Source organism: Hermetia illucens, chromosome 4 (assembly GCF_905115235.1).
Source record: "Hermetia illucens chromosome 4, iHerIll2.2.curated.20191125, whole genome shotgun sequence".
In the NCBI taxonomy this organism is placed as follows: domain Eukaryota; kingdom Metazoa; phylum Arthropoda; class Insecta; order Diptera; family Stratiomyidae; genus Hermetia; species Hermetia illucens.
In genome coordinates, this window is record NC_051852.1 from 142,654,374 (window position 1) to 142,667,123 (window position 12,750).

The 12,750-nt window shown below is 42.7% G+C and overlaps 1 protein-coding gene across 1 annotated transcript in view; it reads right to left on the reverse strand.

Annotated features, from left to right (window-relative positions):
- The window catches only part of LOC119655151, a 107,259-nt gene extending 96,820 nt beyond the window's left edge, over positions 1-10,439 (reverse strand). Inside the window, exon 1 of the mRNA XM_038060889.1 lies at positions 9,607-10,439. The gene's annotated coding sequence lies outside the window, so the exon portion shown is untranslated. The remainder of the gene's footprint in view (positions 1-9,606) is intronic.
- Positions 10,440-12,750: the final 2,311 nt, after the last annotated feature.

Below are 12,750 nucleotides of genomic sequence, written 5' to 3' on the forward strand. Positions count from 1 at the left end.
TGGTATGGGTCAATGATATTCTGGGCGCATGGGGCTATCCGGCCTAGCAAGATAGTGGGGAATATCTCTAACAATGTCCTGCCTAATTGGGTCCCGCCGACGTTCCAGAGGAATTTTTCATGGTGGATCTCTTCGGTCACTCAAACCAATAACACGAAAGCGAATCTTCTGACCGTGCAATCTGACAGCCGCAACTGCACCTCAATACACAAGTGATTGTAGTTGCAGCAACGACATATCAGCACATAGTTGAGATGAAATCTCAGCATTGATTTGAGATAGAATTCTCGGAGTTGCTGGAGATGCATAGAGCCTGGGAATACCTGGTCTATGCAAAGGACCCATTTCCGAGAATTCCATACACGCTCTTTGGAATTCGTCCCGAACCTTAGCGGAAACCTCAGCTGGACAGTGAAGAAGAGTGATTCGGCTAGTACTGAAACTGTTGCCTGCAGTTCAGCGTTGTGTTGCTGATGCCGTCGCCTCTGCCCCCATCGACTCTCAGTCACCAGTTTTCCTGATGACCTCAAGTCGAACACGCTGCCTGATGATGGCCGGGATTGTGTCGTTGCGAGTTATAAAGCGGTACTGGTCTGCGACTCGCTGTACGGTCGACGAATCTATGGTGCAACAAGGAGCGGTAAGATGTTGTACCCCGCCCTTATAATTGTTATAATTTAGTTTTCGTTGAATTTATCAAATCCAGATTCCAGGTAAGATTTTACCTAAAAAGCACCTAAAATTTAGATTCGCGCGATTGAGATAGAGAGGCTTCAAGGACACCAACAAAAAGTTCGATAGGTCGAAGCCTTTGTTTGATAAATGCTCATTGCTGCTTCTTGCTTGAAACTGAATTCAACGCAAGTAATGTCAGCTACTTCCCTGCCTTCAATATATTAAAGTAAACATACCCTCAGCCGATTTTGGATAATGCATTCGAAATTAGCAACTAGTTGCCGGTGATCCAAACAATCACTGTAATAATCAATTGACTGCAGCTTAAATGAAGACCACGAAAAAGGTTCTACGCCGTTCAAAAGCACAAAAAATCTTGCGTGAAATGTAGATATAAAGCGATTCAGTTAAGGGCCATCCTGGAATAGCAAATTCTGTTTAATAGTGTAATGCTGCTCTTTTTCATTGTTTGACCTATCCACTGTCACTTCCTTATTCTGATGATGAGACTGATGGGATTTAAACACATATTTGAAATTGTCTCAGGCTGGAGTATCCAGACAAAACGGTGCAGGCATGGGTCGATGAACGCCTCTAGCTTTCAACAACAAACGGCTTACTTCCATGTGCTGCCCCATAAAACTGGGAGAGGCAACTTTGATGTTAAACACCCTCAACTTCCTATGGACGCTGAGACAGTTGCATCTCAATATTTTAGACAAAAGAGGAAGCGGTTGTTAGTGCGTTGAGTGACATCGAGTTTAGACCCATTTTTGGCAGAAACAACCCCACTCGCATATGGTGCATAAATTGTTTAATGGCTTTGATATACAGTCCGATAATGCATATAGGAAGTGCTAGAACTGGTCAGACTGAGAATTCCGATTTTGTTGGCATTTACCTTCCGACCGAAGCACCTAGCCGCTTCCCGAAAGGTCATGTCCAGGTAAAAGTGCAAGCAGATGTTGTCAGCGAGCCCGACGAACTCCATTCCAGGCTTAAATTCCTCCAAGATTTTACCTTGATGCAGTGCCACACACTTTGCGTCAATAATAAGTATTAATTTCCGCCAGATGTTTTTCTTTGTATGATACCGCAATGCCCCGTTGAAGACGCCGAAAGCCCTTTTGGAGTTGATGAAAAGTGTGTAATGAACGTTCCTTAAACAATATCCGTACCCATCTCCAACCTCTTAGCAGAAACCCTGTTTTAGGGGTGAGAACGCCAGTATAAAACATGCTTCTCTAAATCTTTGTCCAGTTGCACTAAGTTGCGCGGCTTGCGAACCGTCTTGGTAAGAATGTGGAGAAGTAATCTCTGTACATCGGGGCTCAATCCACGACGTAACAATTTTTCAAACCTATCTTTCATTAAAAAATTCCCTAGTCTATCTACTAGCTGGTACACAGCGGCAGTGGTCTGTCCAGAACCGAGCGATTTTAATACCTTGGGTCAACGTTATCAGCCAATGGAGAACTGCGTTATGAAATTGCTTCACGCATTAACGCAGCCTAGATGAAGTGGCGTTCTAAAACTGGTGTTCTTTGTGATCGACGTATCAACGAACGTCTCAAATCTAAAATTTATCGCAATGTTGTCCGTCCTGTCGTTCTCTATGGTTCTGAGTGTTGGCCGACTATAAAAGACAATGAACGGCGTTTTGAGATAATGGAGACGCAGATGTTGCGTTGGACTAGTGGCGTGACACGTTTTGATCACATGCGAAATAAGGATATCCGCGATCGTTATGGGGTTGCACCGATCGTGGAAAAGTTGCGGGAGAGGCGTCTTCGATGGTATGGTCACGCAATTCGTGCTAACGAGAATTCACTTACCAAGATTGGTCTGAACATTGAAGTGGATGGTAAACAATCAAAAGGAAGGCCGAAACAACGGTGGCTTGATACACTGGATGGGGATTTAAAAGCCTCGAGGTTGCATCCAGATCAGGCATTGACTGGAAGAATTTAAATCACTCAGTTCTGGGCAGATCACTGTTGTTGGCAGTGATTGTGCCTGTTTCATGAGAATCGGTAGTCAAAAATTCAGTTTTGTTTAGATTCAATCTGAGACCGCGTTGCATGAAGCGATCATTCCATTTTTGGACAAGTTGCCCGAGATCCAAGATCGTTTTAGGTATTAGATGCTAGGAAAACATCATCTGCATAAAACAGTGTATAGGGCGCCGGACGTTGGATGTCCAGTGTGACGGTGTTCAGAAAAAGAACAAAGAGGAGTGGTGAAAGGGCGCTTCCTTGATGAACACCAACTTCAAACAATCGAAAGAAGAAATTATCATCTCACTTAAAGTTAGCGAATTCTGGCAGCCAGTCGCTTCCAGACGACAAGTTCTAGGACGAGCAGATATGTACTATCAAAATAAACGATTTAGTTTTTAGTTTTACAGGGCAGAGTGAGAATGAAACTGATGTATCTCTATTCGACAAACCAAAATGAAATTGCGAGGTTCACAATCAGCATGAGCATGAGCTTAAAATTCAAAGAAAGCGTCGCAAACATCACCCCTCATATTCCCGGGCCTGGTCAGAAGCGAGCGAATACATAGAGGCGGGATACTTCATCTGGTACTACCGCTTAGGTTCTGGCGGATCTGTATTGTCTGCTATCGCCACGTTTCTTTGGGTTTGCAATAGCTCTGCCCTCGTTATTAGCCCTAGCCAATCCGGATTGTTATTTTAAGCATACCCAACCCCTGCTTTCATTACAAGTCATTGTTGCATTCCTGTCACTAAGCTTCGCACTATTGCTCACAGCGATCAATAGAGCTCCCAGATCTTTACGTTCGTCAATCCACTTTCACGTTGTCATAGTCAAGCAGGTCTTGTGATTTCACTTTCTTGGCCCAGGCCAGAGATGAAGGTGTTATATTTTTTGCCGCTGTAACTATGTTTTTACAACAACAGGACTTGTTAGCACTGATGAAGGGAACAAGTGGTTCCCGAAAAATTGGGATTTGGAAGACCAATAAATAACAGTAGCGAATAGAAAAAAGCAAGTCTTAATTATTTCAAATAATCTAATCACTAAAAACACCGTAAAATTACACTTAGGTGGGGCATCATCTGAGGGATTGTCTCTACTCTGTTCGTCCTCATTTTTGAAACCATTTTTCTCATCGTATTCTTCCAATCTGACTGACGAAAATTTATTTGTTTGATGGTTATTTTTGATGGACAAACTGAAGCAATGGCTTGAAGAAAGTTCTGCTTGCACAGTATAAGGTGTTAATAGGACGTTAACCGAAGGTAGAATAGCATACCCCGAGGGCTGACTTGGCTTGACTACAAGGAGTGTAGCCTTCGGTATGCGGAATTCAAACTCATTAAACTTTTTCACTTTCATTTTAGACATTATCACTAGTTTTGGTGAAATCGTCAGGGTGGACCCTTTTCCGTTCCAACTTGTGGGGGCAAACATCAAGCCTTTTTTCATATCAAAATGACGTTAGTAGCGGAGAAGTTGATAAAAAGCGTTCTCAAAAGAGGAAGTAGTGGTTTTCAGCTAATAAACGGCGGCTGTCGATCACTGTGCAGTGTATGTCAGCCACAACACTACCGCACTCAAACTAACAACATTGCGACTTCTGAAAATGAGACGGAAAAGAAACTGCCGGGTGAAACTAAGGTCATCTAAGTGAAAATAATGAGTGGAAGGCTAGAAATTGTGACAGAAACTGAAGTCCACAGAGTCCTTTCCATACATAACATATGTTTCATTTCGGCGTTTTAGCTTACCTTGCATTAATTTAACCCTGTTTAGACTGAAGCCGGTAAAAGCAGATGACTTATAGACCCCGTAAAAAAACTAGAGCTTTAAAGCCCCTCATCATATTAAAACAAGCCACTCCAGAGGCAGGCTGTGATGCCGCAGCAAGCCGTCTTCTTTGAAAAAGATTAGAAATCAACGTACGACATGACTTATCCTTCTTATTTCATTATTAGTGTCAATCTATTTTTGTGTAAAAGGGTACTAATCGACAACTCTTTTCCTAGGCATTCGGACTTGAATCAAGATTCGCCTAACCTTATATAAAAGGCTAGATTGATATTCAGCATCTGCTACAAGCGTCGATATTGACACTGATATAGAGACTGTATGAAGATATATAGAAGGACCATTAGTACTGCCAAAATTTTGCCAGGTTGCATTACTGTCAAAATATTGGAAACTCCAGCAACTCTGCAGGTCTTTAACTACAAGTGAAATTCTGGAAAGATTCTTAAAAACTCGTTGAGTGCCTGGATAGAATTTATGACCAGGCTCTAGGGCATCTAATGCAGGCACATTTCACACATTCGAGAAAGTCTGTTAAACTCAGTATGAAGTTACATCACTCCATTCTTCAGGTGGCCAAAAAGTTCCTCGTCTGGACGTGAATTTTTCATTACGAAGACAGGCAAATGACATCAAGGATTGCAAAGAACCCTAGACCAATCATTATCATCATCAACGGCGCAACAACCGGTATGCGTTCTAGGCCTGCCTTAATAAGGAACTCTAGATATCCCGGTTTTGCGCCGAGGTCCACCAATTCGATATCCCTACAAGCTGTCTGAAGTCCTGACCTATGCCATCGCTCCATCTCAGGCAGGGTCTGCTTCGTCTTCGTCTTACAGACTTTTTGGGCTGAATCATCCCCCCTACAAACGGATTAAGTGACCCGCCCACCGTTACCTATTCAGCCGGATTTTAACCACAACCTGGCGGTCATGGTATCGCTCATAGATTTCGTCGTTATGTAGGCTACGGAATTGTCTATCCTCATGTAGGAGGCCAAAAATTCTTCGGAGGATTCTTCTCTCGAACGTGGCCAAGTGTTCGCAATTTTTCTTGCTAAGAATCCAAGTCTCCGAAGAATACATGAGGACCGGCAAGGTCATTGTCTTGTACAGTAAGAACTTTGATCCTATGGTGGGACGTAGTTGGGTGGATTTAAAGAGGTTCGTACCCCTTGCATCTACCTCAGCATCAGGGATCACCTTTTCCAGGACCAGGTTAAAGAGGGCGCAGGATAGGACATCTCCTTGTCGTAGACTGTTGTTGATGTCGAATGGTCTTGAGAGTGATCCTGCTGCTTTTATCTAGCCTCGCACATTGGTCAGGGTCAGCCTAGTCAATCTTCGTCGGGATATCGAATTCTCCCATGGTCGTGTACAGTTTTACCTTGGCTATGCTATCATAGGCCACTTCAAAGTCGGTGAAAAGATGGTGCAACTGATGTCCATTTCCAACAGTTTTTCCATCGCTTGCCGCAGAGAGAAAATCTGATCTATTGCTGGTTTGCTGGATTGAAGCCACTTTAGTAAGGGCCAATGATGAGACTAATCAGGTTCACCTTTTTCAAAACCCTAGAGCCCGTCCTTGGCAACTGTTTAAGGATGATTATGCAAAGATTATTTTTCAATAGGCATACCTGGCGGCAGTAGGATTTGGATCGTGATTTGACGTCAGATACCAGTCGACTCAGCTGTGAATGAGTACCTGAGTCAAATCTGGGTAATAATTTCGGGCGAGCGTAATGCTGATCACATTGCCTCCTACAGTGTACTGTAGTATACCGTTACGGTCTTGAATGAAGTGCTGTAACACACTTCAAGGCCCTGATCCAATATGGATTGTTGTGCCAACGATTATTATTATTATTACACCTCAGAGACAGCTTTTCAAGAATTAAAGAGCATGATTGAGCGACACACACGAACAAATGGAACACCGAAGCTGGGAGGAGCACTTAGCAATGCAAGCAATAAAGATACCCAAGATGCTCTAACCATAGTAGGGCTGAATGGGTGTCTCATCCCAAAGTTAGATAAACTAACGAAGAGGTGGCGTTGCATTGAATGCCTCCTTTCACGATTCCCTCATGGTAACTGCTTTCTATATCTAATTGGATGACTCTAGAGTTACCTCTATTTTAAACTAGATATGAAATCTTAATTTCTATTTAGATGTCTAGAGCAAAGTAGCTCAAGTGTCGGATTCTGTCCGAAAACGTATATAGAGGCTTCGTCACACTCCACACAGAACCTATAGAGAGTGCCCGTAGATATTCCTAGCTTCCCTAGGTGATAGTTTAGTCAGCAGTTACCAGTGAAAATTCCCACTATGATTCGGAGGTTCTTCTTCGTGAGGTTTAAGCAATCTTTTGTGGGCTTGGGATCATATCCTCCAATAAAAACCCCGGCCTGCTCCATTCTAGTCAGATTCACCCAGTATAGTTCTTTCAACCGTTCCTCTTCATTTTTTAATGTCATAGCCACGAACCCGTTTCCGATTCCGCAGAAGAGTTCTGGCCGGTGTAAAGGCGTCCCTGCTCCTTTCTTGGTTAGTACGTTCGCTGCCTCGTTGCCTACCAACCCAACATGGCTTGGGACCCAGAGTAACCAAACCTAATTCAACGAACCCAGCGCATTCAGTCTCTCAAGGCATTCCCATACCTATTTAGAGTTCATTTGCGTCTTGACCACTGCTTGGTTGTCAGTCAGGATAGCAATGTTCTGCCCCCTGTAGTTCCTTTGGAGATGAAAGGAGGCGCACCTGTCATGACATGTAACCTGATTGCCTAGTGAATCATGCCAACTTCGGCTGATATTCAAACAGCCATCAAAATCCTATTGCCGAAAGTTACATTCTCAAAATGGAGCCGGTGTAGGAACGAGTTGAACAATGTAGACAGTCAAATCAATGGTATTCCGACAGTCCTCGGCTGCTATGGTTTCCACTCCGCTAGCTACTGTAGGGAACGAACTATTACTCTTAATCAACTGTTGACTGCGATGGTCCAGGGTTTTAGCCTGTGCTAAACTGGGACAGATATCACCCTCCTACAATAAAATCTTAATATGAAAGTTTGTAACCTAGAGACCCTTATAAAGTTATGATTTCCGAACTCTAGCTAGAGCAAGGCAGCCGACCCTAGCTTAGCAGTTCTTTAGCGAGTTTAGGGAAACTTGTGACATCAGCGTGAGGGAGTTTACATCTTTTTGTGCGCTAAGTAGACTGAATGTGAGAATTAGAACTCAACAGATGCGATTCGACTTCCATTGCCTCCCGACAACTACCTTAATTTTACCGTTCCTCTGTTTCAAAAATCCTGAAGCTATGGCATCTTTCCGTTAAAATCTCGAAGATTTCATCCATTTTTAATGCAAAGATGACTACTTATGTGGTGTCTCCTATCCAAAGATAGCGGTTAGAACAATCTAAGAATGCACCAAAAAATACGTCATACAGGGTCTGGTTGACAAGGAACAGGTTGGTTTTCATTCTATATCCTTCTGTGTGGATCCCATTGTTATATCTACATCATTGTGGAGTGGTATTCAGAATTTCCGCCTACCCTTCATTGATCTAGAATGCTTTCAAGAGCATGAACAGACAATATATTTGGAACACCCTACGCAGTAGAGACGCTCAAGATAAGGCCTTAAGCCAGGTCGACGGGGAAACTCAAAGTTCAAAGCAGAGTACACCAGGATTGTATTCAGTCACCGATGCTTTTTCTTCTCGGCGTTTGTGGCGTCCTTCATACTACCTTTCCTGGTAACGTAGAGGGGTTTAATGGAACTCATCGCTTTTCATCAAATACCTTGATTGAACTAATGATGTCTCCTCGTTCAACGTATTTTTAGCACTAACCCCATTTCGCTGTTTTCTCTAAATATGCTAATGCAGCTGTCTCAAAACCAAAATCAAATTGATATTACCCCATATCAGGGTTTTGTCCTTTCTGTGTTGCTATATGAGAGTATCTCATGGAAACTGGCCTCACTGCTAGTCAAAAGCTCCAAGCATTCGTCAGCTAATGGCTACGTCATATCACTGTGATACTAAGGTTCCAAGCAATTTCCACAAATGAACTAGGTCACCGTACGGATCAGATAGTTTTGTACGTGTTAAGCAGAGGTCGGAAGTAACAATGGATAGGTCAGGTTACCCCTTGTATAGAGACCAAGTATTTTTGAATTACTGGCGAGTAGATTGCCGTAGCAACATTTACCGAAGAACAGTAGTGAAGTAATGTAGACTCACCACGAAGTTCAAGAAGGAGCTGAAAACATTCTTAGAAACCAGCGAAAATGGACTAATGAATGGTAGTCAATCCCATCTATATCTATGCACGTATATAATAAATATATGTGCATAATGTTTGAACCGGAGTACGTCAGTTTTGTAGAAAAAGCAAGGGCATCGTCTGCGACTTTAGAAGAATATCTGTGGCTGACAATACTGTTGAAAATACAACCTTCTTGCGCCTTCTTTAATCGCTCTACACCGTATATCTACAGATGCTAGCCAGCTTGACGTTCTTTCCATAAGAATTATTAACGGAAAAATATCTGTTTTTTGAAATCAGTGAATCATACTCAAAATTTACCATTTGCCCTTAATTCAGGAGAGATTCTTCTAGTTCCTCTTCCATCCGAAAAGGCAGTAGGCTACCCGGTTAGGTCAGTTTTTCGAAGAAACTACAAGGACACCTTACTAGAGTATATTTCTGAATGATAACACTTCAAGCAGTCATTAATATCACTCCACTCTCTTTCAAGTTATACACCATTTGTATTAGGGTCATTTTTGCTTTTCTACAAATTTTAGGGTATTTCACTTACATTTAAGAAATCCATTCATGTGGTACTTGGACTGTCTTATACGGTCTCGTGGGCCTAAAATGATTTAAACCTGACAAAAATGCTTTAAAATGCTTTAAGGGTTTAAATGAACACTGCAAATTCAAATCGAAGTACACTGTGGATTGCCTCATCATCCACAGCTGAAAGGATCATGAGTAAGTGCTTAGCAATGGATATTCGACCCAATTTAAGATGCGCTCGAATAAATATCTCTACCCCCGAAGGCCCTAATATCTAGATTTCAGATAAAGCCTATAAATTTGTATTCATTGCTCACCTTTAATCTACACTACTATCCAGCGATAAGTAAATATATCCTCTACGAACCCGCCACCTAATATTCCATAATCAACACATCCATGGATAACCACACAAGAATGATTTCAAATTGCTTTTAATCTCGGAACACTCTAAACACCACACGTTAGAACTCCTTCAGGAAAGCACACCAACACCACTTGTTACTGAACCGTAATAATTTTCCCTTTCTATTTTGGACACTTTTGTTAATCAGAAAAAAATCATATCACGCTCCACGTCGGACCACTTGTTTCATCATTCCACCTCTGCCAAACAGATGGTTGTGTATATTACTTCACGGAGGCCAACAAACTTTACTTAAGGAGATTAGTTTAACCCACAACTTGCCACTATATCCTTACATCACTCCCGTGAAGAAATTCATCAGAAAAACAAAAACGCCCGGAGTCGTACTCTAACCGTAATACTTTCCCAGCAAAAGGATCAAGCCGTAAATATTCGAAAACATCCACTTGAAAAAGATTGAACTGAGCTAAACTGAGCTTGCAAGAATCTTAATCCGCAATCCGATTGAATTTATCTCTATATCTATAGAAGAATTCCGTGCATTCTAGGATAAGATCTAGGAATCTGACCTTTACCTTTCCTCCCGGATTCTATCAGAAAGTCAGAGATATCGATATAGACAACGAGAAGATTCCCTATCAACACTATCGACTCATCACGGACCCTCAGATCTACAAAGCCCGAAGGATCCGAGAAAAATTTCTTAGCGACGTTAAAACACTTTTCCTTAAAACTCGTTTCCTATCTGTCCAGCCGGAAAATACCACGAAGAAAAATAGCTTCTTGCCGCTTCTGAATATTCGACGGTTCAAACCGTACTACAGGAAAACAACATTTTGAAGGCCGTGTTTCATCATATCTTCATCCGGTATCAGGATTCTCGTCCTGTCTTGCATTGCTAAACGAAAATCGAGGGAAAACTTACGGAGAAATTTCCCTGCAAACCATGCGCAATGTTCGCCAGACACTTTCTCTTTGAAAAATTTATTTCAAAATACAACAATACTTGGTTATTTTATACAGGGAAATCCTACCCCTCCGCAAGGGAAACTGGTGGAGGGTAATCAACCCGGAAAATCCGTTCATTCAATGTGTGTTCTGGCATTCCGGAAGCGTAGACGTTGTGTGCAGGAGCTATCCGGCTGCTTGCCTGCATAATGAAGCATAAACTATGTGATGCTGACATGTGCATTCGCCGGAAAAGCGCACGCGTCATCCTAGTAACCCCAACCGGCGTCTGATTTCCCAGTGGAAATCCTTGCCTGGGGTAGAATTCTGTCCGTGTTCTCTATTTTTGCTTATTTTAGCTGTCTGGATGGTAAGGATAGTGGCAGTCGCAGAATTTCTTCTGTTGTTTACACAAGTGTTTTGGGGGTTAGTCAATTGTCCAGTCAGACGGTTCGTCTAGGATACGAATAGCTGTTTGGATAGGAGCTTTTTTATGGAAAATGAAAGATAGTTTCTGACTTTCTGAATGGCGCTTTTTGAACCCTTATGGAGACTTGCATCGTCAAATTTTCAATTCGGAAAAAGGAAGGAATGTCGAAATGAGTATTCAGTTTTTGGAAATAACTGATCAATATTTGTAAAGCGTTCTTTACAATTAAGTTATTTTTCGAAAGAATGAATGCCCCTTAATTCGGGAATTTATACAGGATTCTAACACTTCCGCCTCTTAATGAATTTTTATAAAATTTCATGTTCAAGCCGGAAACTTTCACAACCCGTAGGAATGAATAAATAAGCAAAAAGGGAATGGCTTGAAAATGAATGGAGCAGAACTACATGGTTGGATTACCTGTATCTGTGACCACAGGTGATAGTGGGGTCCTCAGTTCGAACAGTCACTTCCAAATGTTCTTAGTGAATCTGAACTGAACTGAATTGTTAAATCCTTTGAATTTCCAAGAATTAATTCTTAGAAAGATTTGTGCGAAAAGTAATAAACGAAGATCGAATTCTCGAAAATTACGGGATTACAGTGTCCTTCGTTGTGCAAAATTTATTTATCAACATCCCCACAAGGTTTCGGACCGTGGACAATTTGAAGAGCAAGAATATATACAAACAAATATTTGGGCATTGTAATGAGGGTCCATTGTCATCTGCCATGGCAGATATCGTAATCTTGACAAACCCAGCAGACCATTTCTTCTACCTGGTTGCTTCGCCGGCCTCGCTGCTGTCAACCTGTCGTCAACAGGTTGTCGAGCCACTCAGGCAGGTGAGTTTCGCTAATCTGGTAGAATCGAGGCGAAACTCCGCTAAGCAGCTCCACATTACAGCGCCTTCACGCTACCCCACCCCCAGCTGATACTGGTTTTCAGCGATAAAACTTAACTCCTGGCCCGTTAATTGTAGGAGCGCAGATCAAATCTCGCGCGCCGTGCGCCTTTTTTCTTCGAGAACTCAGCCTCGGGGATAAAAGGCTTTAGTCTGGACATGGAGAAGTTCTTTGGCCTGCCGTGGACGTGAAGCCTAAAGAAGTGCTCCCCCTGTTTAACACTTCATAAGGGGCCTCATATGGTGTTTGCAAGGATTTCCGGGAAGCATCCACGCGAACCAAGACGTGTGTGCAAACGTCCAGGTCCTTGGAGTTGTAAGTCTTCATCGAAGAATGACGGGATGGCGGGGATGATTTTAATTTGGCCACGACTCCCTAGAGCAAACTCAAAAGCCCAGTGGTGAAAGGGCTGACATGGTATCGAACGCCGGGTCGCTGGCGAGTCTCAGATTTTCCTCGCATACTCACTCGGCGGAGATGGCGGCAAACTTTTTATGGTAGGCTGTACGTAGGCCAAGTAAAATGAAAGGCAGGACTTGCGACCACAAAGAGTCATTGAATACCATTATAGCGGCCTTCAGTGTCCTATACCAGCATTCCAGCATCCCATTTGATTACGAGTGGTACACAGGCGTTCGATGACGGTCGAAGCCCAGGAACTTGCCTAACTTCGAAAACAGACTAGACTGGAACTGCATTCGCTAGTCAGTAATGATTTCGGCTCCAAAGAGTGGGATCCATTCCCGACAAAGGGCCTCGGCGCACGATTGTGCGGAAATGTCGGGCAGAAGGATTGCTTCACGCCACTGC